This window comes from Astatotilapia calliptera, chromosome 9 (assembly GCF_964374335.1).
Source record: "Astatotilapia calliptera chromosome 9, fAstCal68.1, whole genome shotgun sequence".
Taxonomy (NCBI): domain Eukaryota; kingdom Metazoa; phylum Chordata; class Actinopteri; order Cichliformes; family Cichlidae; genus Astatotilapia; species Astatotilapia calliptera.
Genome location: NC_137430.1, coordinates 10,138,105 through 10,163,867, shown reverse-complemented (window position 1 = coordinate 10,163,867; position 25,763 = coordinate 10,138,105). Strand labels below are relative to the sequence as shown.

The following is a 25,763-nucleotide window of genomic DNA, read 5'->3' as shown; positions in this document are numbered from 1 at the left end:
TTACTCGTGCACGGGAGAGAACCGGACAATCGCCGTTCCTTCGCTTGGCCCCAGTTGCTCTCGTCCGTCCTCCCGTACCACTGTCCTTTTATTGAGGTTACATGAATATGCATAAGTTCGTTAACATATGACGTCTACATACACACAAAGAGTAATAAATTCAAATTCAAATTTTATTTGTCACATACACAGTCATACACAGTACGATATGTAGTGAAATGCTTGGACAACTGCTCGTGACCTAAAGAAAACAAAAAAGGAAAGGCTATGAATAAGGTAGGAAATAAATATGAAAAATTAAAAAGGGGTAAATTTAACTAGGAAGGAATAAAATATAAATTAAGGTTAAAAATGAAATAACTGTACAACACAAATTAGAATGAAGGGTAAATTTAACTGGGAAGAATAAGATAAAATATATAAATTAAAGTTGAAAATAAAATAACTGTACAACAAAATACACCAATACACAGTATAGAACTATATAAGAATGTATGAAGAAATCTAAATATAAATAAATATATACACAATAACAGCAGCTGTACAAGTATTAACCGGAAATGAAGAATATAGTGACCAGTGTTGTGCAAAAACAAAGTCCAGAAAGTCCAGTGTGTGTGTAAGAACTGTATGTGTGGGTCAGTACTGTGTGGTGGTGTGATTGAGAGACCGTATCGCCTGCGGGAAGAAGCTCCTCCTCAGTCTCTCTGTGTTGGTCTTCAGGGAGCGGAATCGCTTTCCTGACCTCAACAGAGAGAACAGTCTGTTGTTGGGATGGCTGAGGTCCTTCACGATCTTCCTGGCCTTGGTCCAGCACCGCCTGCTGTAGATTGAGTGCAGGTCAGGGAGCTCGGAGCGGATGGTGCGCTCAGCTGACCGCACAACCCTCTGTAGAGCTCGTCTGTCCTGCATGGTGCTGTTCCCGAACCAGGTTAAGATGTTTCCCGCCAGGATGCTCTCTATGGTGCACGAGTAAAAGTTCCTGAGCACTTTGGAGGGCAGTTGGAAGTCTCTCAAGCGTCTGAGGTGGTAGAGACGCTGACGGGCCTTTTTCACCACGGTGTTGATGTGACAGGACCATGACAGTTCCTGCGTGATGTGAACTCCGAGGTATTTGAAGCTGTCCACTCTCTCCACTGGGCACTCGTTGATGACGGGGGTCTGGTAGTTCCTCTCCTGCTTAGTGCTGAAGTCCACTATCAGCTCCTTTGTCTTACTGACGTTTAGAAGGAGGTTGTTCCTCTGGCACCAGTTCTCCAGATTCCTAATCTCCTTCAGGTAGGCCGTCTCGTTGTTATCAGAGATCAGGCCCACCACGACGGTGTCGTCAGCAAACTTGATGATGGTGGTGGAGCTGGTAGTGGCCACACAGTCATATGTGTACAAAGAGTACAGCAGGGGGCTCAGAACACACCCCTGGGGGGCTCCAGTGCTGAGAGTGGTGGAGGCTGAGACATGTCCGCCCATCCTTACTGCGTGCGTGTGTGTGTGTGTGTGTGTGTGTGTGTGTGTGTGTGTGTGTGTGTGTGTGTGTGTGTGTGTGTGTGTGTGGACTGCTGATCAAAGGGTCAAACATCCTTGGTCAGGAAGAGGGTAGCCTCCCCCTCACCCTAGATGGTTCATCCTAGATAACACGGTGAGGAAGTCCTGCAGTTCATCTAAACAAAGACTAGACTAGAACAGACGCAACTACGTTAATCCTACCATAAAACAATAAAACACGGTATGACCTCTCATGCTCCCAAAGTGCTGTCTAATACACACACAGTTTGCAGACTATCAAGGATCAAAACCTCTACCAATCTACAATTAATTACAAAACTCTAAGCATATATAAGTAAATATTTCTAAGCATAAATGACAATCAACAATACAAATCTAACAGCCGCATCACACTTTCTTCACAAGACATGCTTCAGTTGCATTTTTTAAAGTTATCCTTTTGATGGAACAAAAAGTCTTCAGTTTTTATTAGACCACCAGTTTTTCACACTTGCACTTCCACGGAGATAAAAGCGACCCCATGGTGTCTTAGCGTGGGTTCTCTCCAGGTAGTCCGGCTTCCTCCCACAGTCCGATGACATGCACGTTAGGTTAAATGGTGACTGGCTGTAGGTGTGTATGCAAAACAGATAAAGCACATAAGTGCATAAAATAAAGTGCGATATGAATATCTGTGAAAAGATGAATGTAACTTGTAGTGGTCAAAGATACTAGAAAAACATTTTAATAAATACTCTGTTCTTAAGAAGAAGCAGTGACATCTAGGGACCACAAGTGGGATTTTTTAAGATTTTGAGTCCAAACGCTGTTAAATCACCTAACTTTTGTATGATGTACTGCAAACAGGATGCAGTTACTCTGCAAAAAGACCCAAACTGGGCTGACTGGGTGGTTGATGGAAAGCTTTATCTTTATATCTTTTGCAAGGCATTGCAACCACTATTCATGCTTTGTTAGGAACAGAATGCGATATAAACAATTTCCCAATCAGTCTTTATCGTCAGCACACTCAAAGCCTCAGAGCTAGATGCAACCAAAGGAACTGTTTTATCTGCACTGCTAAAGTGGAAATTACTATTAATCTGAACGAAAAAGCTGAAGTGAAAGACACAAAGGTTAGAAAACAGAGCGGGAAGAATCTGACTCACTTCTGCTTTTTCTTTCTGTCAAGTTGAGAAAACTGCAGAATTTGGTGTATATAAAATGTTAGGGCTATATGTGGGTTAGAACTCTGCTGAAACAACACTGTGATTAGCAGTGATGTACAGGAAAATCTTTGTGTTTAGCACTCAGTGAAGAACAAAGACATGTTTTGCCTCTCAGCAGTATTGGGAACAACACCATCCTCTTGTTCAAAGCAGCAAAAAAAAAACCCAACAGCTTGCATAATCAAGGAAAATTCCTGCCAGGTTACCTTCAACTTGTACATCATCACATACTTATTTCATCGTTAGCTAATAAAGAGAAGAGTATTCACTCAGCCAGTTCAGTAACTTTCCGTTTACTGTATGTGTGACGTATCTGTTTTCCTCTTAGTTAGGACGCTACACTAAAGAAGGTCAGCTGTTTCTGGGACCCCTAGGCAGCACTGGTGAGGACACTCGTTGTGTGGTGTACGATCAGATGAGCAACTTTCCTCAGCTCCTCAATTGTGAAAAGGTGACCAACGTGAAACAGAAGACATGGCATTTCTCTCAGGTCAGAAGTGTAAAGAAATCTCTTTTTCAATGATATAACTGAGTGTTTATAAGAGAAACTAAAATTTACTGGCATAGAGTTGAGAGGAAAAGTATCTATATGTCAGATTTTAAAAGGGACCTATTGAGCTCATGTCTGGGTCCATTCTTTTTTCTCTTGGACTCTAATATGAGAGTAGCTTTGCATGAATCTTCATTTCTCTCATACTCAGCATTGCTGCAGCCCCGTAGTTCATGCTTTATCTGACAGAACCGCCTTTATATTCCGAATACCTCCGTTGAAGCCACCTTTCTTTGTGTTAAAACCCTCACAAACAGAAGGTTTTAACACCGGGGCCAGTAGGACTTCACAGATAGATCTGTCTGTTTGTGATGACTATATTAGGATATCATCTCTGCTATTACTGAAATCAAAGCAGTCTGGTTAACGGGGATTATTTGCACATAAATTGAGACTTTGGCTATGATTAATATGAACAATAACTGTTGTAAAATTATATTTATGCTAGAAAATAAGGGGTCCTCTTAAGACAACTAAACCCAGACTGCTTAAAGGGTAACAAGCGACTCAATATACCTTTTACTTTGGCATTGATTCTCTTTTTCTTTTAATGTGAAAAACCTTTTGTAAGTCAATTTTCTGTTGGTCTTTTAGTTCTGTTTGGGTAACCTTTAAAAACTAAAGAGTTACAGCCTGTAGCACGGGAAGAGGAGAGCTTGAACAGTGATGCTGCAGACCTTCTGCCACATCGATTCTTTGTCACACAGCAGGACAAGCAGTGAAGAGTCCTGCAGACGTAGAAGTCTTAGGGAAATAGGGAGACCTTACTTATTTTATATAGATGTAAGGTAAAAAGTTAGTGCCATTTGTTTAAGAAAGAGGTTGCAACAGTTCACATAAGGCCCGGTCTGGTTACATACTGTTCTGTCACCATCACGCATTGTTCACAGACCATCTGTGAAATCTGTTAAAACCAAAGTATTGTATCTCCTTCTGCCTTGCAGAACGAATCGATCATAAATCGGGCTACTGGACGCTGTCTGGAGGTGGTGCCGGCTAATGTTTACTCCGGCCACCTGCTGGTCCTGCAGCCCTGCTCGGGGCAGAGGTGGACCATCAAGAACACTATGAAGCAGTGATCGCCTGGCCAGTTTCATTGGGACCAATTACAAAGGCTATTTCCAAGAGCTGTCACCTGACGTTACCTTGGCCAGTGGACAATCAATGATGCGGGGGCTCCTTAGCTTTTGAAATAAGACTCAAAAATAGATGGCTTTAAGGAGACGAGTGATGAGGTGGTTTGGAAACAATTGATGTTTTTTTGTTTTTGTTAGTTTTTTTTTAAAAACATGGACATTCAACGTGGTGAAAGTTTAGCATGAGGACCATTTCTCTATATGAATTTTACAAACTTTCAATGTGATGTTGCCATAATTCCTGTGTGCCACTTCTTTACAGTGTTTAAGTTTTAGTAGACATTTAATCGACCAAAAGCGTGTTCTTTCTTATGTGAAGGGGAAAAAAAGTTTCCATCTTCCATCAGTCTTTCTGCAATATTTCATTCATTTTGTGCCACGGACCGGCCCTAAATAACTAAAATGTGTTCATAACACACGGGAAAAGACACAGGGGAACTGAGGTAACGATAAAAACAATAAATATGAACGATAAAACGAAGAAAAAAACCCCCGGTAAACCATAAATTGCACACCTGAACCTCAACACTCGCGGCCCGGTACCAAACGACTCACGGACCGGTACCAGTGCATGGCTCGGGGGTTGGGGACCGCTGGTCTATGGTACTTAGAAATTAAGGAATGGCTACTCGTGACAGGAGAAAATTTTACACAGTTTAGCAAAAATGCCTGAAAAGTGATTCTTATGTTTTTCAGAAAATTCAAATCCTTGTAAATATTTATAATTTGAAGAAAAATATGCTAAAAATATTACTTGGTGTACTTTTTTTTTCAAATCACCCCAACAAGGACTCTGGGCTAAATCTCACTTCTATGTTTTATGGATTCTGACTTTTATTGCTATTTTTCCACCAAGCATTCTGTAGCATCAGATGCAATATATCTCGTAGCATGAAGTACTGTAAGCAGTTGGGTACAAAGTTTCTTTGCGCTAAGTTAATTTATTTGGTTAACTGCTGTGTGCCATAACTACTGAAAACCTAGTCAAACATAGGAAGCACTTTTTTGGACAAAGGGTTGGAACATGAACGAGAGAGGAGGATTGAATCAGGAATGCACAAAAGTACCAATAGTGGAAATGCAGGAGGCCTTAAAGGCTGAAATTATTAACGTACTGAGATGTATATGATGTCATATATTAAATTGCATAAGTGTGATCAGCTGGATTTTTGCTCCCAAGATTGTCTTCCAATAAACAACTGGTTTCCTGGGTTGTGCTTTGTTACTGTGTTTTAGGATACATCTGCAGTCTTTAAATTTGTCATACTTTAATTAGTATGCTTATTTTTTTCAGTTTAATTTTATTTTCAAGCTTGTTTGTAATTTTTTGCTGCTAAACTCATGCTTTATTTTGCTTTTCTGGACTATAAATAAGGTAGAGACAGCAAAGATGAGCTACCATGCTGGCCTGCTCTCCTTTTAACTGCTCCATCCATTTTCATGGTTGTGGTCAAAATATTTTCGGCATGCTGTGAGATTAGTCCTCAAAATCATCCCCCAAAATAGACTACTTCAAAAGAGATTTCACCCTCAGCTTCCAGCTGCATGGCATCTGCTGTAACTTACACCAACTCGACTTAAGAGTACTTTCATCACATTTTTTATAAAAGCGCTTCTACACAATATTACCCAGCCACAAATAAAGCAGCCAGGTGGCCGAACATTAAAGGGACTGTTCTATAAATGACAAGTTATGGGTTCAATCCTGAAGCAACCATATGTCCTGTAAATAGTGTCCTTGAATCAGACACTGACCTCCTACTGCTTACTCTCGCTAAACTGCTCTGGATGAAGCATCAGCTTAAATGCTTAAGATGTAAATAAAACAGGAGGAGACTGCTGGGAGCACAAGGGCCTGTTTCTAGCAGAGAGGGGGAGAGAGGAGTGAGGCGGCTCTGAGGGACAGAGCCTGCATGCTAACATAACACTGAATGCTGATCAGACTCTTAACGAAGAGACTGCTCATCGTTCTCTGGCGTGAAATAGGATTACCATATGTTGGTTAAAGTCCTGCTAAATGTAAGCCAGCAGTAAATGCTAACAAGGACAAACTGATCAAATAAACTCACTGCGTTACTTAGATAAGGTTGTATTTATGGGGATGGAAATTTGTATAATTTGTAGATTTTAGCATGTAAAAAAATGGAGCTATTTTTAAAGGATGACAAAAAATCTAGAAAATGAATGTAATTCATTGACATTATTGTATCATAGTTTGCATTGTTCTGACCAGCAGTGTCCTGCAGCTCCCTGTGAGCACTTAATGAAAGAGGTTATGGTTTAATGTCAGAGCAGAGAACTCACAGTTGTCAAATATGATTTTGCTCTAATATGCACCATGTGGCGCTGTATGTTTTCTGTGATTGGAGGGTAGTGTCACTGCAGCTGTCACCCCAGCCTGCTCTCTGCTCTGCCTCGGGAAAAAAGCAGCAGAGATACAGATGTAATTACTTGACAGAACAGCAACACTGTATGAAAATGTGACAATTTCATAAAACCCACTGCAGCAAGGGTAACAGATGATACAACACACAATACTGTGCACAACTCTTTAGGCACAGATGTTGGCAGCGAAGCATGGTGAAGCATCCCGCTGTTTTAGTTTTTGTTGTTTTGGGGGTTTTTTTGCAGAGAGCATGTCAAAACTAGAGACTAGAACTACAATTAGATCTTTTATCATGCAAAATAATCAGATCGCTTAAGTTCATTCTGTAGCGTGACAATGACCCCAAACAGAGCCAGAGTAATAGCTTCAGAACATGTACTGAATGTGCTTTATTAAAGGGTTTTTATCAGACTGTGATTTACGTTTACTTCACCTTATGTGTTCATTGTTGAGTAAAAGCTATTGATACCAATTATTTTTATACTATATCCTCACTTCACAGTGAGAATCAAAATCTGTTTCTTCTTTCTTTTGTACTAAACATGTTCTCACACTCTGGAGCCATTTTGGTAACATCTCCAGGCACTTATTTGTCCAATTATTTTTAAGCTATATCTATATTAACTTTAATTTCAGTGATCATAAAAGTTATATACTAGAATAAAAACAGTTTTAAAGTTTTAGAATAGAATAGGATAAACCTTTAATACTGCACAGATGAGAAATTTGGGTGTTACCCAGCTCTTATGGCAAGGGGAATATAAAATATAAAATTGAAAAATTTATAAATTATAAAATTTGCTGACTTTGCACCAAAATGGCTCCAGAGTGTGAGAACATGTTTAGTACAAAAGAAAGAAGAAACAGATTTTGGTTCTCACTGTGAAGTGAGGATATAGTATAAAAATAATTGGTATCAATAGCTTTTACTTTTACTTTTACTGTTAGCGCCGGTGTCCTTCTATTATAGTGATACTAAACAAGGCAGGAAATTATATTTTTATTCTACAAAATGAAATGAATGTATCTACTCTGCAGAAGTGTTTGTGAATTTCAACAGATCGATTAGCTTGCTGCATTATATGTATGAACTGCATTTTTATCAGTTGCAGTTTCACCATCTCAGTGCCTAATGCTTCCCTCTTGTGGTGTCATGGTGGTTAGAAATAAATATGATATGTTATATGAAGTATATAATAAAAGCAAAGGCTTCACGTAAAGAGGGATTGGGACAGCTTTTAAGCAGGGTGACCTGCAGTATCCCACTGATTAACAGCCTCAACTGACACGTTCATGATGACTTTTGCTTTGTTCCCATTCCTCAGATCGATTTTCCCTTTATAAGGTTTGCTAAACCAGATGCTATATTTATGCTAAAAGTGGCCATAAAGAGTAAGGTCAGAAGGAGGAAAGGTAATACAGCAATGAAGAATAAAGGCAAAGTCAAAGACCGATTCCAGCTTTAAAAGCTATCTATGTATTTTTTTGTACATAGATTTATATGAAAAAGATGATCTGATTTCTAGCAGCAAAGGGCACATGCAAAAAAGCATTGGCAGGATAAATTCAGTTAAAGCAGTTAAATCAGTGCAAAGGTACAGAAAAATACTTATATTAGTTTGGAAATCAACAAGCAAAGAAATCCAGATAGATGTGATTTTTCCCATTCAATAGTACTTTTAATGTTCATAATTAAAAATGCTTTTGATTAATTTTGTCAGTAGGAGTAAAAGTTTGATGATTTTTTTCTCAGTGTTACTGCTCCATTAATAATAAGTGTTTAATAATTAATAATAAGTGAATCCAAGTTTTACCCCAATGTTTCCACCATTCCTCTCACCTAACCCTCATTTCCTCTTCAGGCCTTGCCTTTCAACCACACACACCCTCTACAGCAAATTAACAATATCTGAAAGTCATGTCCTTAAGAAATAAGAGGGGAAAATCGAGTTAAGACCCAACACAGGACCTGAAAGGTGCATCTAGCCCTTCAGCTGATTCATCTACCGTTTGCTGAACCCTTGTCAGAAATTGTTAGAAGAAGAAGAAGCTATTCTTAAGGATGGGAAACTCTTGATTGATGGAATCTTGAATATAGAAAAGTAACAATGGATTTTAATCCACAATGTAATGCCATTGGGAAAGCATGTGATTGGCAAATGCATCATTTTTCAGGATAGCAATGATCCCCAAAATACTGTCAGTACAGTAAAAGCATACCTGGATAGAAAAACATACAATAGAACAGCATCAGTCATGGCTTGGCCTCCCCAGAGCCCAGACCTCAATATTACTGAAGCAGTGTGGGATCATTGTGACACGAGAACGGAACAAAAGGCGGACAACACCCAAAGACGTGCTCTGAATATCCTTCAAGAAGCCTGGAAAACTGTTCCTGTGGAAATGACAAGAAAACTAGAACTGAAGAATAACAGTTACAATGCCAAATATTGACTTTCAAGCTTGTTATATTGTTATAAACTCTATTTTACGTATATTTCCATTTATGTTTGCACATGTTCAATAAAATCATTGCTCCTGAGGCAACGAGGAATGGCTAAAGATTTCTGCCACTACTCCATAACAAACATCAACTAAAAGTGTTTGATAAATGCATTCTATTTGCTTTTTTAAAAATCACAAAGTGAGAGATTTTTTTTCAATTTAAGTGAGCATTATGTTAATGTTTTAAATGTCATGGCATAGGATCAGATCGCTTCAAAGTAAATTATATTTTGAAATGTACAATCCCTTAAACACTGTGTCCTGATCTTGAACTAATAACTACTGAGATCTCAAGTCTACTGCATAATAAGACAAACAGCACCATTTAGAAAATTTCTTTTTATTGCAAGTATTCTTAATGCTTTGATGTTTTGTACAGATTTTCATATTTACAGTGATAATTAGTATTCGTCTAATAAATAATACAACTGAAAGTCATTCTCTAGCCTACATGTTTAAATATTGCACGTGCAAAGTATGTATAATATGTGCTTGTCCAATAGATATGCTGTCTTAGCAGCTATTTACAATGTTACATAAGAAACAAATGTGGGATCCAACCACCATGCTACTAAAGAGACACTGTGCGTTTCCCCTCCAAAACAAACCCTCCACTTCAGTGATGGAGTCATGCAATTATTCTACTGGGGTGAAGACAGTTTAATTACAGCATCACTGCAATAACAGTATCCATCCAAAAAAAAAAAAAACATCAAATAAAATTTTAATTATTTCTAAATAAGAAATTCGTGATAAAACAGTTTTCCAATTAACCACTACATAACAGTAGTGTCTAGTTCTTATTTGGTAGGAAATGTCCACCAGTGCTGTAACGTTTTCAAAAATAATAGTAAAAGAAAAAAAGCATTTTGATGAAAAACTAAACCAGCGTGACCTACTGTACAAGTTTGTTTAGGCTGCTTTTGCAGCAGTGCTCTTTATAAAGTCTCCAGGGTGTGATAGTAATAAATCATCTGTGAATGAAACCTTTTACACGTTTAAAATCACTTTGTCTGCCATAGGCAAGAAATCTGTTCCTATAAATACACCGTTTAATTATGTGTTCGCATTGCAACTGCTGCTCTGCCAGAAGTGTAGGTAGAGCAAAGTCAACCTATACATTATACATATCCTCATATTTGAACATTCAATATCAATATATTTTCCACATATTGTGAATATAACGCTGAGTGTGCAGAGAGGGAGAAACACGCAAACACCGTGACGAGACAAGAGCACGGGCAGTGTGATGTTACTTCACCTCTAGATGGCACTATTGCACAACCTACAACCTTCTGCATCGTTTCACTGGAATGGATGACAAGTACAGTGCAAAAACAATAACAGGAACAAACTGAGTCCGATATGATATACATATTTATGCCAAAAAAAAATGCCCGTTTGATCTTGTGTTTCCATGTAGGAACAGGGAAAAATGTCTATATTGTGTTGTCTGGTTCACCTCGGCAGAGTTCTATGGCTTTGGCAGGAGGGTTGAGAGGAAACAGAAAGGGCCTTTACCGCCTGCACCTGGCATGTTTGTGATGAAGCAGCTGCCTCTACTCCTGCTGAGCCTCCTCCCTGTACCTCTGAACCCGAGTGAGCAGAGAGCACCGACGGTCATGCACACACACAGATACTGTACACTTCAACAGACACTGGAGATACAAATGATGGGCCATTTGCTAAACCTGCAGCACACACTGCTTTCTATGTGAAAGAACCATTCTGTGAGAAAAACTCTACTGCTCATTTGATCTATGACCTCTGAAAAACAGTTCATGATTTCCATTACTATTCAATTATAAAAAAAAAAAAGTACATTCCCTGGGTTATACAGCACTGATATGCAAAGCTTAATTGTATATCTGTAACTCTAGAACTGCAGTATTTATAGTTTTCTTAGTTTAATATTTCAATTTCATATTCTTCTTCTAAGTATAAAATCCCTTTTGTTATATTTGTCTCGTTAATTTAACTGAAATACACTGAAAATTGCTCACAAATTAAGGTTTATGTGTCAATACAAATGCAGGTTTTATTGCTGGGAGCTTCCCGTGATGCACTGACTATTTCTTCTTCCATGACACTAATGTTTTGTCTTTGCTTCATCATTTATGTACTGTACTGTATCCCCAGTTTTCCAGCGAGGGCTGCGTACATTTTGATTGCATTAACGTTTTTATCCAGCCTTTATGTGCAAGCTTGAGCTGCAAAATTCAAATGTAGTTACTGACAGGCCAAAGTGCAACAGGGAAGAGATTAAATGGGATCAAAGGGAGTGGCATTATAAATTCCTTCCTTCCTGAGATTCAAATCCTCCAATCAAAACGGTGCCAGCAATGCAAAGACAGATTTCTTTAAAAGATTGCACACAATAACAAAGTCAGTCGTTTATTTATTAAAGCACTGTTAATAATTTTAGTTGCTGCTATTTCAAATAAATGTTTGGTACAACAAATTTCTCCGTGTTCTGTCTCAGGCTTTATTCGGGCCCTGGTACTAGAGCTATGGTCTGTTCTTGAGTGCAGCAGTGACGACATCAGAGTGGTCCGTCCCAAACCAACTCCCATTGACCCCACAGATAGGAGTTGCATTAAGGTATTGTATGTATGTGCGTGCGTGTGTGTGTGAGAGAGAGGGAGAAGGAGAAACTTCCTGGAGCCCACAATGCCCCAATTTTTAGATATCTACATAATAGTACAGACACAGATCTCTTAGAAGTTTTGCTTTTCCATCATGTTTTTAGCTCACTGGTTACAAAGGTGTTTAAATTGATTAAAATTAAATTGATTCCAATTATTATTAACCCAGGACTCAGAATAGTGGTCCATGTGTTGCTGTGATACCAGCAGCCATGTAGAAAATTCACTTGTGAATATTCATATTTAAGAAACTGGCAATAGTGATTTTGTTAACAAGAAAGGCTTTTTGCTGATTGGTTTATGGGTGTCTGGGCAAATAAGCCTTACTTTCATAAGACTGCATTTTTAGTTATGTTTTTGGCAGAATTTCTCTCAGGAAAGCTTCAACAAGCTCCAGCGTGAGCCTGTCTGTGTGTGTCTGATGCTTGGCCTCTGACAGCAGCCAAGTCATCTCTCTCAGAGAGACTAGCCAAGTGAATACGGACAGCCAGTGATGTGTAAACTGTGTCCTGCCACAGGCGACTTTAAAGTCTGCCTTATCAGTGGGTTATACATATATGCTGAGGTCAAAGGAAAACTAAATATACACACACCAGCACTTTGGTGAATTAACTCGAGTCTTTGCTTTAATCTGTGCTAAGTACAGTAGGAGGTTTGGTAGTACATATGAAGATAAGTTCACACATGCACAGAAACATCAGAAGACACATGAAAGTATAGATATTTCTATTTTAGAAAAAAAAATCCATCGTATCTTGTTTTTTTCTTTACGTTTCTTTGAAGCTGTTTAATATAATCTAAGTTGTAGCTCGTTTGTGCAAGTGTCTCTCTTTTTTTCCTTTGATGCTTTTGATGATATATTTTCCCTGTTCTACCAGACCCAGTGAAAAATGCAGGGAGCTTTCCTGTAGTTTAATATTCTTCAGGCTGCAATAGGTTTCTGCTCAACCACTCTGCTCAGAATATATGTCTTATTCAGTTTTGAGAGTGTGGTAAACCATGTTTTATCTTTGCAATCATAAATTCTTTTTACATTTTGTTTTGCTTTGAATACTACAGATATTATTTGTCATATTATCGGTAGTGTTTGTAGTTGAATAGTGTTATATTATTATTATGTGTTAGGATTTGATCAATCCATGACGTGCACAAATGCATTCACAATGGTCTTTAAAAGCAAATACATTTTTTCTCTCTAACAGCTGCTGTATTTACTTTCCTCTTCAGTCCTTCCTGTACTTGGTCAACCTCCTCTCCTCTTCCCAGTCGGTGTGGCAACTGCTGGGCCGACAGTCTTTGGCCAACAAAAGCGAATACACCCTGAGGGAGATGCCAACCTCCATACCTGTAAGTGTTTTTCTTCTTCTTCTTTTCCACACACTGCAGGTTTTTTTTGTCATCCATCTGAGGGCATGTTTGCACTTTTTATTTGGCCTCCAAACACCACCCACCCATTTGTTTTACTTCAAACGCATTCAAATAAACCCTCTCACACTGAGACTGATATACGTTCTCCACCTTACCCATTGTAAATTTCCACACAGTTTTCGTTTTGCACCCTATCCGGTGCATTCTTGTTCAAAGCCTCTCATTTTACTCCACAGGATTTGATTGACAGACTGATTGCCGTGAATTCGGATGGGAAGATTCATTCTCTCTTCCACTACGAAGAGAGTCACACATTCGGCCTAAGGTGGGATTCATTATTTTTTTCATATTACTTAACATCAGTGGGGAAGTAGACGATATCAGATTATCACCTGGTGACTGCACACACACTTCAGCCTCTGGCAATAGGAGACTGGCATGGTGACGTAATCGGCCTTAAAATGCGGCCTTTAAGGCTGCAGACCCTGAATTGGGATACAGCCTCTGAATCGCTGCATCTTGTAGCTGTGTCGTCTTAAATTGGTCATGTGATTTTGACGCGCCGGCGCGTCCGGCAACCCCAGAGGTTTAACTTAATATTTAAGTGTCTCTTGGTTTTAGACTAGTTGTTTAGTCTAATTTGATGTTTTAAACCAGAAAAGGAAGAAGAGGGCTTAGAATTACAGGTAAGAACCTCAGTGGTATGTGATAAACTGTAAATGTAAAGCTTACAGGTCAGTCCTCATGTTTTTAAATCAGATTTTGAGTCTGTACATGGCACATTATGCTTTTGCATGTTGTGAAATGTGCTGCAAAACAAACTGAGGTAAACTAACTGGTTTACTGTGATGGATTTAAAGTGCGTGTGACTGGTGCGCAGTGGCTGTGGTGCTCACGGTCAGAGTTCAGTCACAAAGAGGGTAACAGAGATGAATTTAAAGTTAAGGTGATGGTGCTTAGATTCATTCACAGACTGAAACCTTCACACCAACTTTATCCTGTGTCTCTTAGTTTTAGACTAGTTGTTTAGTCTATTTTGATGTTTTAAACCATATCACAGGGTTTTTACTTCACCATTTACGGGGTTTTAACAAGCAAACAAAAGACAGATCGTGATGTTTGAAAATGTTTTGGAAATATTCTTTAAAGATTAGATGTAAAATACGCAGAGGATAAATTCAATTGGTTTATTAGTTTATTACATAAGTTGAAAAAAAGTTAAACAAGTAAATAAAGAAACAACGTAAAAGAAAAGTAAACAAAACAAATCGGTAAATAAAGGAAAATGGTAATAAGAAGGGGAAAAAAAAGAAAAGAGAAAACCCCAACAATCCCCTCTGAGCAAGCACTAGGCGACAGTGGGGAAGAAAAACTGCCTTTAAACGGGCAGAAACTTCCGGCAGAACCAGGCTCACGAGGGGCAGTCAACTGCCGGGACTGGTTGGGGTGAAAAAAGATGAAGGAGAGAGGGAAGAAGTGTTAGGAGAGAAGGGGAGAGGAGAGGTGAAAATTAAGATGGAACAGAGGTGGAGGGAGACGAGGTGACGTCAGCAGTAGAAAAAATAGAAAGAGTAGAAAAAGCAGGAGTGTCCCTCCTCCAGAAGAAGCGGAAACGTTTTTTCTTCTTTTCCATGAGCTTTTCCACGACCACTTTTTTCTCTAGGATGAGGGTTCTCAACTGATCGGTTGTTTCTTCAACTTCCTTCTCAAGTTTCTGGCATCTTTGCTCCATTTCTTTTAATAGATTGCACTTGTCTGTATTTTGCTGTTGTTTTTCCTTGTGCATCTTTTCTAACTGCTCATTTCTTCTTGTGATTTCTTGAAGCTTACGCTGCAGGTCTTCATTTATTTTCTCTTGTTGCTGCTTTTGTGCAAGCATTTCAGCGTTTTCACACTTCAAGTTGTCTGAGTTCAACAACATCTCATTAATGACCTCTGAGTGTTTTTTCGCCATTTCATTGATCCTACGCTGCATCTTTGAACATCGTTTTTCCAATACTTCTCCTTCCAGTTCAGGTGTTCTGTCCTTCATTGTATTAATTTGTTCAGTTGTAGATTTCTTCTCTCCAAGTCCTGGAGAATACGTTTTTTTTCTTTTTCCTGTTGCTCTTTCTCTTGAAGAAGCTCTTTATTTTTGCACTCTGTTTCATCCAGCCTGACTGGATTTGGATTTATTGAAGAAGGACCACCAAAATCTTTGTTCTATTTGGTGTACATGTTAAGAGTTGCTGGACTAACAGTTGGTTTGATTTGCTTCAGAGAATCCTCAAAGTCTTTTATCTTAATGTTGCGCACCTCAGCAGCAGCTATAACACGGACTTGTTCTGGTGCCAACTCTCTTATTGGGCCAAGTGCAGCATCTTTGGCTAATGCTGTCAAATCGCTCCCTGAATATCCTTCAGTCACTTTTGCAAGACAGGACAGTTCGTCTTGGCTCAGTGGACTCCCGTGCGTTCCCAAAAGATTTTTCAGCAGCGTAAATCTTGTCTTCTCATCGGGTAAGGTCACATATACTCTTTTTGCAAAGCGCCTTAATATTGCTTCATCGAGCTCCTGGGGCCTGTTCGTTGCTCCCATTACAAGTACTCTGTCATCCTTTCCTGACTGCAACCCGTCAAACTCAATGAGGAACTCAGTTTTTAAACGGCGAGAGGCGTCGTGCTCCCCCTCCCTCCTTTGACAGAGCAAGCCGTCCACTTCATCGATGAAGATTACTGAGGGCTGTCTCTCTCTTGCAACTGCAAAGAGTGCTCGTACGAGCTTCTCGCCTTCTCCCACATATTTGGAGGTCAAACTAGCAGCACTGATGTTGAAGAATGTTGCATTAGACTCTGCAGCAACTGCTTTGGCGAGCATGGTCTTCCCATTTCCTGGTGGGCCAAATAAAAGCAAGCCACGTGCAGGAGCTCTCAGACCAGTAAAGAGATCAGGTCTTAAGGCAGGAAGGATGACAATTTCTTGAAGTGCTTGCTTTGCCAGATCCTGCCCTGCGATGTCATCAAATGACACAGTCGCTCCACTGTATACAATTTCATTTGTAATTAAGCTGACCAGTTTACTGTCCACATTCTTTTTCATATCCCTCTTCGGGGGCTGTTTCACAGCTGCCGGTCTTCCATTCTGAGTTTTTCCCACCCGAGCGGTTTTCTTTGCATCAGTTATTCTTAATGGAGGTCTTACAGAAGTGGAGGGTCTGATGGTGGTGGAAACACCTGCGGGTTGACTTTTAGGAACTGACTTTGGCTTACTTGCAATTGTTTTGGTCGACATTTCTCTTGCGCGACTTCCCCCCTGTTCACAGTCATAACACGGTAAACTAGTCATAAACGAAAACGTTTAGGCTATTTATCGCATTTAAAGGTCTTTCTTTGGGACAACGTCACAGAACACAGAAACGTCACAGGGCTTTGGAGCGTGATGTTACAGAGGTTTACAAATACTTTCAAATATAGCTCTGGTCGAACGTTTGAAGGCTGCGAACAAACTGACTAAAACTTGCTGCTCCTGACCCCTATTTATAGAAAAACTTCAAAGGCTCAAAGGCATGTGCTTGTGACATCATCACATGTCCTTGTGACATCATCACATGTCCTTGTGACATCATCACTCTTCATGAATCAGATTGTCACATGACATTTTAGAATGGGGATGTTTTTTTTTAAACCGTTTTCAAATTTAACCCTCTGTGGTCCAGGGTATAATTGGCCGTTCTTGACTATTTTTGATTTTACCTCTATATTTCACCTTTAAAATATGTTTTTCTTGCCTTATTTGGCACCATTATTTTCAGCACAACCTCAAATATCTGAAATTTGAGTTATTGTTTTCATTTTGGTATACTATATTAGCACAGTTGATCTAAATTAATAACACAATAAATTGTGTGTGCATCTCCTGTTTTGTCATGGTTGTATGTCCCGGTTCGTGACAGGCTGCATGAGCTCATCTGGTGGGAGTGTAGTACTGTAGTATTTCAGGCATAAAAACGTGGTTTTCACAGACCTTGTCACAGGGTCTGAGTCTAAGATTCAAATTGTAAACACACAAACACTCAGGCTTGCTGCAAACCTTAGCTGATCCCCCGTGGGCTTAATTTACTGCCATTGTTTACGCACCATTGTAATTGCTTCTCTAGTTTGGCATTACACTTTAATTATGGAATGTAATTATATTTTGTCTATTTTTAGTTGTGGCATTGTGTTGTAATTAATGAAGGGCCTGCACACTCCAATATCAATTTACAATTTAAATTCTCCACAGCATGTTTAACTACATTATGTTGTGCCTTTCCAGAATCCCAGATTTACTTACACATCTCCCTTTATGATACATTAGTACTACATTTGACCTAAACCTTTTCCATCCTTTTTCCAAACTCTCATTCATTTTTTACCTGATAACCAAAAACTGTGATAGTGAAAGGCTGAAATATTTCTAGGGGTATGAGATTTCTGTGTGTTTTCTGTAGGTGAGCAGCTGCGAGAAGTTTGGCTACGGGGTGATGGTGACACAGGTGGCAGCAACTGCTCCGGGAGTTGTGGCTCTGCACAGTTCAGGTACTATTGCAGTTATTTGGACACAACAAACACTTGTCAGCTGTGATGCTTAAGGCTTATATTATAAGTTGTTGTTGTTGTTTTTGTGTTGTCGGTATAAAGGAGACTTAAGGCAGCTTAGGGAGAAATGTATTTGTCAAACCGTTTTTGTTTGGGTAAGAAAGAGTAAGAAGAGGCGTTCTTTTTTGATAAATGGATTCACATATCAGTTGTATACTGATACTAGGTTTATCCATATGCAAAAGGCTCCAGGAAATACCGTACTCTTGTCAAAAGAGGTCAAAAAATGAAGCTAGTGAACAAATATTTTAATCCTGCATTCTTTCTATTGGCTAGAAGGGGCGACTCAACTGGTTATGGGAAAAGAAGTCTGATTACTTATCAGCCCTTCGCTTATAACAGCACCGCTGCGTTCTGAAACCTATTCTCTCCTATGACTTTACCCACGCAAGAACAGTTCCCTGCTGTGTTGAGCAGCGCTGGCTGTGGAGCACTCATGTGTTCCATGATGTGACATATGTTTGTGCCATCGATAAAAAGGCAGACTGACAGAAAGAAGGATGACCTCAAAAAGTGATATAGTCCAGACAGAGCTTACAAATGATGGGCCATTTGCTAAACCTGCAGCACACACTGCTTTCTATGTGAAAGAACCATTCTGTGAGAAAAACTCTACTGCTCATTTGATCTATGACCTCTGAAAAACAGTTCATGATTTCCATTACTATTCAATTATAAAAAAAAAAAAAAGTACATTCCCTGGGTTATACAGCACTGATATGCAAAGCTTAATTGTATATCTGTAACTCTAGAACTGCAGTATTTATAGTTTTCTTAGTTTAATATTTCAATTTCATATTCTTCTTCTAAGTATAAAATCCCTTTTGTTATATTTGTCTCGTTAATTTAACTGAAATACACTGAAAATTGCTCACAAATTAAGGTTTATGTGTCAATACAAATGCAGGTTTTATTGCTGGGAGCTTCCCGTGATGCACTGACTATTTCTTCTTCCATGACACTAATGTTTTGTCTTTGCTTCATCATTTATGTACTGTACTGTATCCCCAGTTTTCCAGCGAGGGCTGCGTACATTTTGATTGCATTAACGTTTTTATCCAGCCTTTATGTGCAAGCTTGAGCTGCAAAATTCAAATGTAGTTACTGACAGGCCAAAGTGCAACAGGGAAGAGATTAAATGGGATCAAAGGGAGTGGCATTATAAATTCCTTCCTTCCTGAGATTCAAATCCTCCAATCAAAACGGTGCCAGCAATGCAAAGACAGATTTCTTTAAAAGATTGCACACAATAACAAAGTCAGTCGTTTATTTATTAAAGCACTGTTAATAATTTTAGTTGCTGCTATTTCAAATAAATGTTTGGTACAACAAATTTCTCCGTGTTCTGTCTCAGGCTTTATTCGGGCCCTGGTACTAGAGCTATGGTCTGTTCTTGAGTGCAGCAGTGACGACATCAGAGTGGTCCGTCCCAAACCAACTCCCATTGACCCCACAGATAGGAGTTGCATTAAGGTATTGTATGTATGTGCGTGCGTGTGTGTGTGAGAGAGAGGGAGAAGGAGAAACTTCCTGGAGCCCACAATGCCCCAATTTTTAGATATCTACATAATAGTACAGACACAGATCTCTTAGAAGTTTTGCTTTTCCATCATGTTTTTAGCTCACTGGTTACAAAGGTGTTTAAATTGATTAAAATTAAATTGATTCCAATTATTATTAACCCAGGACTCAGAATAGTGGTCCATGTGTTGCTGTGATACCAGCAGCCATGTAGAAAATTCACTTGTGAATATTCATATTTAAGAAACTGGCAATAGTGATTTTGTTAACAAGAAAGGCTTTTTGCTGATTGGTTTATGGGTGTCTGGGCAAATAAGCCTTACTTTCATAAGACTGCATTTTTAGTTATGTTTTTGGCAGAATTTCTCTCAGGAAAGCTTCAACAAGCTCCAGCGTGAGCCTGTCTGTGTGTGTCTGATGCTTGGCCTCTGACAGCAGCCAAGTCATCTCTCTCAGAGAGACTAGCCAAGTGAATACGGACAGCCAGTGATGTGTAAACTGTGTCCTGCCACAGGCGACTTTAAAGTCTGCCTTATCAGTGGGTTATACATATATGCTGAGGTCAAAGGAAAACTAAATATACACACACCAGCACTTTGGTGAATTAACTCGAGTCTTTGCTTTAATCTGTGCTAAGTACAGTAGGAGGTTTGGTAGTACATATGAAGATAAGTTCACACATGCACAGAAACATCAGAAGACACATGAAAGTATAGATATTTCTATTTTAGAAAAAAAAATCCATCGTATCTTGTTTTTTTCTTTACGTTTCTTTGAAGCTGTTTAATATAATCTAAGTTGTAGCTCGTTTGTGCAAGTGTCTCTCTTTTTTTCCTTTGATGCTTTTGATGATATATTTTCCCTGTTCTACCAGACCCAGTGAAAAATGCAGGGAGCTTTCCTGTAGTTTAATATTCTTCAGGCTGCAATAGGTTTCTGCTCAACCACTCTGCTCAGAATATATGTCTTATTCAGTTTTGAGAGTGTGGTAAACCATGTTTTATCTTTGCAATCATAAATTCTTTTTACATTTTGTTTTGCTTTGAATACTACAGATATTATTTGTCATATTATCGGTAGTGTTTGTAGTTGAATAGTGTTATATTATTATTATGTGTTAGGATTTGATCAATCCATGACGTGCACAAATGCATTCACAATGGTCTTTAAAAGCAAATACATTTTTTCTCTCTAACAGCTGCTGTATTTACTTTCCTCTTCAGTCCTTCCTGTACTTGGTCAACCTCCTCTCCTCTTCCCAGTCGGTGTGGCAACTGCTGGGCCGACAGTCTTTGGCCAACAAAAGCGAATACACCCTGAGGGAGATGCCAACCTCCATACCTGTAAGTGTTTTTCTTCTTCTTCTTTTCCACACACTGCAGGTTTTTTTTGTCATCCATCTGAGGGCATGTTTGCACTTTTTATTTGGCCTCCAAACACCACCCACCCATTTGTTTTACTTCAAACGCATTCAAATAAACCCTCTCACACTGAGACTGATATACGTTCTCCACCTTACCCATTGTAAATTTCCACACAGTTTTCGTTTTGCACCCTATCCGGTGCATTCTTGTTCAAAGCCTCTCATTTTACTCCACAGGATTTGATTGACAGACTGATTGCCGTGAATTCGGATGGGAAGATTCATTCTCTCTTCCACTACGAAGAGAGTCACACATTCGGCCTAAGGTGGGATTCATTATTTTTTTCATATTACTTAACATCAGTGGGGAAGTAGACGATATCAGATTATCACCTGGTGACTGCACACACACTTCAGCCTCTGGCAATAGGAGACTGGCATGGTGACGTAATCGGCCTTAAAATGCGGCCTTTAAGGCTGCAGACCCTGAATTGGGATACAGCCTCTGAATCGCTGCATCTTGTAGCTGTGTCGTCTTAAATTGGTCATGTGATTTTGACGCGCCGGCGCGTCCGGCAACCCCAGAGGTTTAACTTAATATTTAAGTGTCTCTTGGTTTTAGACTAGTTGTTTAGTCTAATTTGATGTTTTAAACCAGAAAAGGAAGAAGAGGGCTTAGAATTACAGGTAAGAACTGCTCAGTGGTATGTGATAAACTGTAAATGTAAAGCTTACAGGTCAGTCCTCATGTTTTTAAATCAGATTTTGAGTCTGTACATGGCACATTATGCTTTTGCATGTTGTGAAATGTGCTGCAAAACAAACTGAGGTAAACTAACTGGTTTACTGTGATGGATTTAAAGTGTGTGTGACTGGTGCGCAGTGGCTGTGGTGCTCACGGTCAGAGTTCAGTCACAAAGAGGGTAACAGAGATGAATTTAAAGTTAAGGTGATGGTGCTTAGATTCATTCACAGACTGAAACCTTCACACCAACTTTATCCTGTGTCTCTTAGTTTTAGACTAGTTGTTTAGTCTATTTTGATGTTTTAAACCATATCACAGGGTTTTTACTTCACCATTTACGGGGTTTTAACAAGCAAACAAAAGACAGATCGTGATGTTTGAAAATGTTTTGGAAATATTCTTTAAAGATTAGATGTAAAATACGCAGAGGATAAATTCAATTGGTTTATTAGTTTATTACATAAGTTGAAAAAAAGTTAAACAAGTAAATAAAGAAACAACGTAAAAGAAAAGTAAACAAAACAAATCGGTAAATAAAGGAAAATGGTAATAAGAAGGGGAAAAAAAAGAAAAGAGAAAACCCCAACAATCCCCTCTGAGCAAGCACTAGGCGACAGTGGGGAAGAAAAACTGCCTTTAAACGGGCAGAAACTTCCGGCAGAACCAGGCTCACGAGGGGCAGTCAACTGCCGGGACTGGTTGGGGTGAAAAAAGATGAAGGAGAGAGGGAAGAAGTGTTAGGAGAGAAGGGGAGAGGAGAGGTGAAAATTAAGATGGAACAGAGGTGGAGGGAGACGAGGTGACGTCAGCAGTAGAAAAAATAGAAAGAGTAGAAAAAGCAGGAGTGTCCCTCCTCCAGAAGAAGCGGAAACGTTTTTTCTTCTTTTCCATGAGCTTTTCCACGACCACTTTTTTCTCTAGGATGAGGGTTCTCAACTGATCGGTTGTTTCTTCAACTTCCTTCTCAAGTTTCTGGCATCTTTGCTCCATTTCTTTTAATAGATTGCACTTGTCTGTATTTTGCTGTTGTTTTTCCTTGTGCATCTTTTCTAACTGCTCATTTCTTCTTGTGATTTCTTGAAGCTTACGCTGCAGGTCTTCATTTATTTTCTCTTGTTGCTGCTTTTGTGCAAGCATTTCAGCGTTTTCACACTTCAAGTTGTCTGAGTTCAACAACATCTCATTAATGACCTCTGAGTGTTTTTTCGCCATTTCATTGATCCTACGCTGCATCTTTGAACATCGTTTTTCCAATACTTCTCCTTCCAGTTCAGGTGTTCTGTCCTTCATTGTATTAATTTGTTCAGTTGTAGATTTCTTCTCTCCAAGTCCTGGAGAATACGTTTTTTTTCTTTTTCCTGTTGCTCTTTCTCTTGAAGAAGCTCTTTATTTTTGCACTCTGTTTCATCCAGCCTGACTGGATTTGGATTTATTGAAGAAGGACCACCAAAATCTTTGTTCTATTTGGTGTACATGTTAAGAGTTGCTGGACTAACAGTTGGTTTGATTTGCTTCAGAGAATCCTCAAAGTCTTTCATCTTAATGTTGCGCACCTCAGCAGCAGCTATAACACGGACTTGTTCTGGTGCCAACTCTCTTATTGGGCCAAGTGCAGCATCTTTGGCTAATGCTGTCAAATCGCTCCCTGAATATCCTTCAGTCACTTTTGCAAGACAGGACAGTTCGTCTTGGCTCAGTGGACTCCCGTGCGTTCCCAAAAGATTTTTCAGCAGCGTAAATCTTGTCTTCTCATCGGGTAAGGTCACATATACTCTTTTTGCAAAGCGCCTTAATATTGCTTCATCGAGCTCCTGGGGCCTGTTCGTTGCTCCCATTACAAGTACTCTGTCATCCTTTCCTGACTGCAACCCGTCAAACTCAATGAGGAACTCAGTTTTTAAACGGCGAGAGGCGTCGTGCTCCCCCTCCCTCCTTTGACAGAGCAAGCCGTCCACTTCATCGATGAAGATTACTGAGGGCTGTCTCTCTCTTGCAACTGCAAAGAGTGCTCGTACGAGCTTCTCGCCTTCTCCCACATATTTGGAGGTCAAACTAGCAGCACTGATGTTGAAGAATGTTGCATTAGACTCTGCAGCAACTGCTTTGGCGAGCATGGTCTTCCCATTTCCTGGTGGGCCAAATAAAAGCAAGCCACGTGCAGGAGCTCTCAGACCAGTAAAGAGATCAGGTCTTAAGGCAGGAAGGATGACAATTTCTTGAAGTGCTTGCTTTGCCAGATCCTGCCCTGCGATGTCATCAAATGACACAGTCGCTCCACTGTATACAATTTCATTTGTAATTAAGCTGACCAGTTTACTGTCCACATTCTTTTTCATATCCCTCTTCGGGGGCTGTTTCACAGCTGCCGGTCTTCCATTCTGAGTTTTTCCCACCCGAGCGGTTTTCTTTGCATCAGTTATTCTTAATGGAGGTCTTACAGAAGTGGAGGGTCTGATGGTGGTGGAAACACCTGCGGGTTGACTTTTAGGAACTGACTTTGGCTTACTTGCAATTGTTTTGGTCGACATTTCTCTTGCGCGACTTCCCCCCTGTTCACAGTCATAACACGGTAAACTAGTCATAAACGAAAACGTTTAGGCTATTTATCGCATTTAAAGGTCTTTCTTTGGGACAACGTCACAGAACACAGAAACGTCACAGGGCTTTGGAGCGTGATGTTACAGAGGTTTACAAATACTTTCAAATATAGCTCTGGTCGAACGTTTGAAGGCTGCGAACAAACTGACTAAAACTTGCTGCTCCTGACCCCTATTTATAGAAAAACTTCAAAGGCTCAAAGGCATGTGCTTGTGACATCATCACATGTCCTTGTGACATCATCACTCTTCATGAATCAGATTGTCACATGACATTTTAGAATGGGGATGTTTTTTTTTAAACCGTTTTCAAATTTAACCCTCTGTGGTCCAGGGTATAATTGGCCGTTCTTGACTATTTTTGATTTTACCTCTATATTTCACCTTTAAAATATGTTTTTCTTGCCTTATTTGGCACCATTATTTTCAGCACAACCTCAAATATCTGAAATTTGAGTTATTGTTTTCATTTTGGTATACTATATTAGCACAGTTGATCTAAATTAATAACACAATAAATTGTGTGTGCATCTCCTGTTTTGTCATGGTTGTATGTCCCGGTTCGTGACAGGCTGCATGAGCTCATCTGGTGGGAGTGTAGTACTGTAGTATTTCAGGCATAAAAACGTGGTTTTCACAGACCTTGTCACAGGGTCTGAGTCTAAGATTTTTTTTTCACATTCTGTCTCTCACAGTTGAAGTGTACCTCTGGTGCAAATTACTGACCTCTGTCATCATTTTAGGTGGGGGAACTTGCACAATCGGTGGTTGACTAAATACTTTTTTGCCCCACTGTACCTATGAAAATATACTCACTGTATATATATATAATCAAAGCATTTCTTTAGCAAAGTGCACATACTAGCCCTTTTTAAGTTCATTGACATATGTGCACTCAAACAGGCCCAATGAGATTGAGGGTTATACCCCAATTATTTGTGTTAGGTTTGTAAGCTTTTCCAAATGAATACAGAAAATCAGCAAAACCACCATAAAGAAAGCTTATTTAAATAAAGCTGATATTGGGAGAACAAAGCCCAAGGGGTGGAAAATGAGTAAAAAACCTGTGAAGCAGAGAATAACATGAGGGACTGTTGCAGAGCGCATGAGTGAAACAAGCTCACAGATGAGCTGACAAAGATTGGCAGAAATCACTTTAGAGCAGCCGGGTAATAAGGAACAGGTGAACATAGAGTGGAGCAGATAATTACGAGCAAAAACCCAAACAAATACTTTCAGACAATCCTAAAGCTCTTATTTAGTTGCATAGAGCCATGTGTGAACATTTTGTCTTTACATTTTGCTTCCAAGGAACCGAACTGTCTTTTAATTCTGTAATTTATTTCACGTTCTTCAGGCTTTCTGAAGCTCCTTCAAATTTTTCTTTGGACATCATTTTATTATAATTTTCAGTGCAGTCCTTTATTTGTTTGTTCCTATGAATCATTCACACATAATAAAGGCACCTAACTCAAGGGACAAATTCGTTACTGGCACATTACCAGCAGCTTGTCACAAATACACAATTTGTTTCCTGCACAAAAAATGACAACGATAACACACCAGCAAGGTGATTACCAAAGAGCTATTAGCCAAAAACTTGACATATGTCAAGAAACT

General features: G+C 39.4%; 3 pseudogenes across 3 annotated transcripts in view; 1 reads left to right on the top strand and 2 right to left on the bottom strand.

Moving 5' to 3' along the window:
• Positions 1 to 5,608, top strand: part of LOC145431048 (polypeptide N-acetylgalactosaminyltransferase 17-like) — a 34,951-nt pseudogene extending 29,343 nt beyond the window's left edge. The window contains exons 11-12 of the transcript XR_013911416.1: positions 3,040 to 3,201; positions 4,206 to 5,608. The product of XR_013911416.1 is annotated as a polypeptide N-acetylgalactosaminyltransferase 17-like (transcript). The remainder of the gene's footprint in view (positions 1 to 3,039; positions 3,202 to 4,205) is intronic.
• Positions 5,609 to 14,083: 8,475 nt separating this feature from the next.
• LOC145431050 (spastin pseudogene) lies at positions 14,084 to 19,290 on the bottom strand (annotated as a pseudogene). Its single transcript, XR_013911418.1, has one exon. The product of XR_013911418.1 is annotated as a spastin pseudogene (transcript).
• A 3,716-nt stretch (positions 19,291 to 23,006) lies between these two features.
• Positions 23,007 to 24,382, bottom strand: LOC145431051 (spastin pseudogene; annotated as a pseudogene). Its single transcript, XR_013911419.1, has one exon. The product of XR_013911419.1 is annotated as a spastin pseudogene (transcript).
• Positions 24,383 to 25,763: the final 1,381 nt, after the last annotated feature.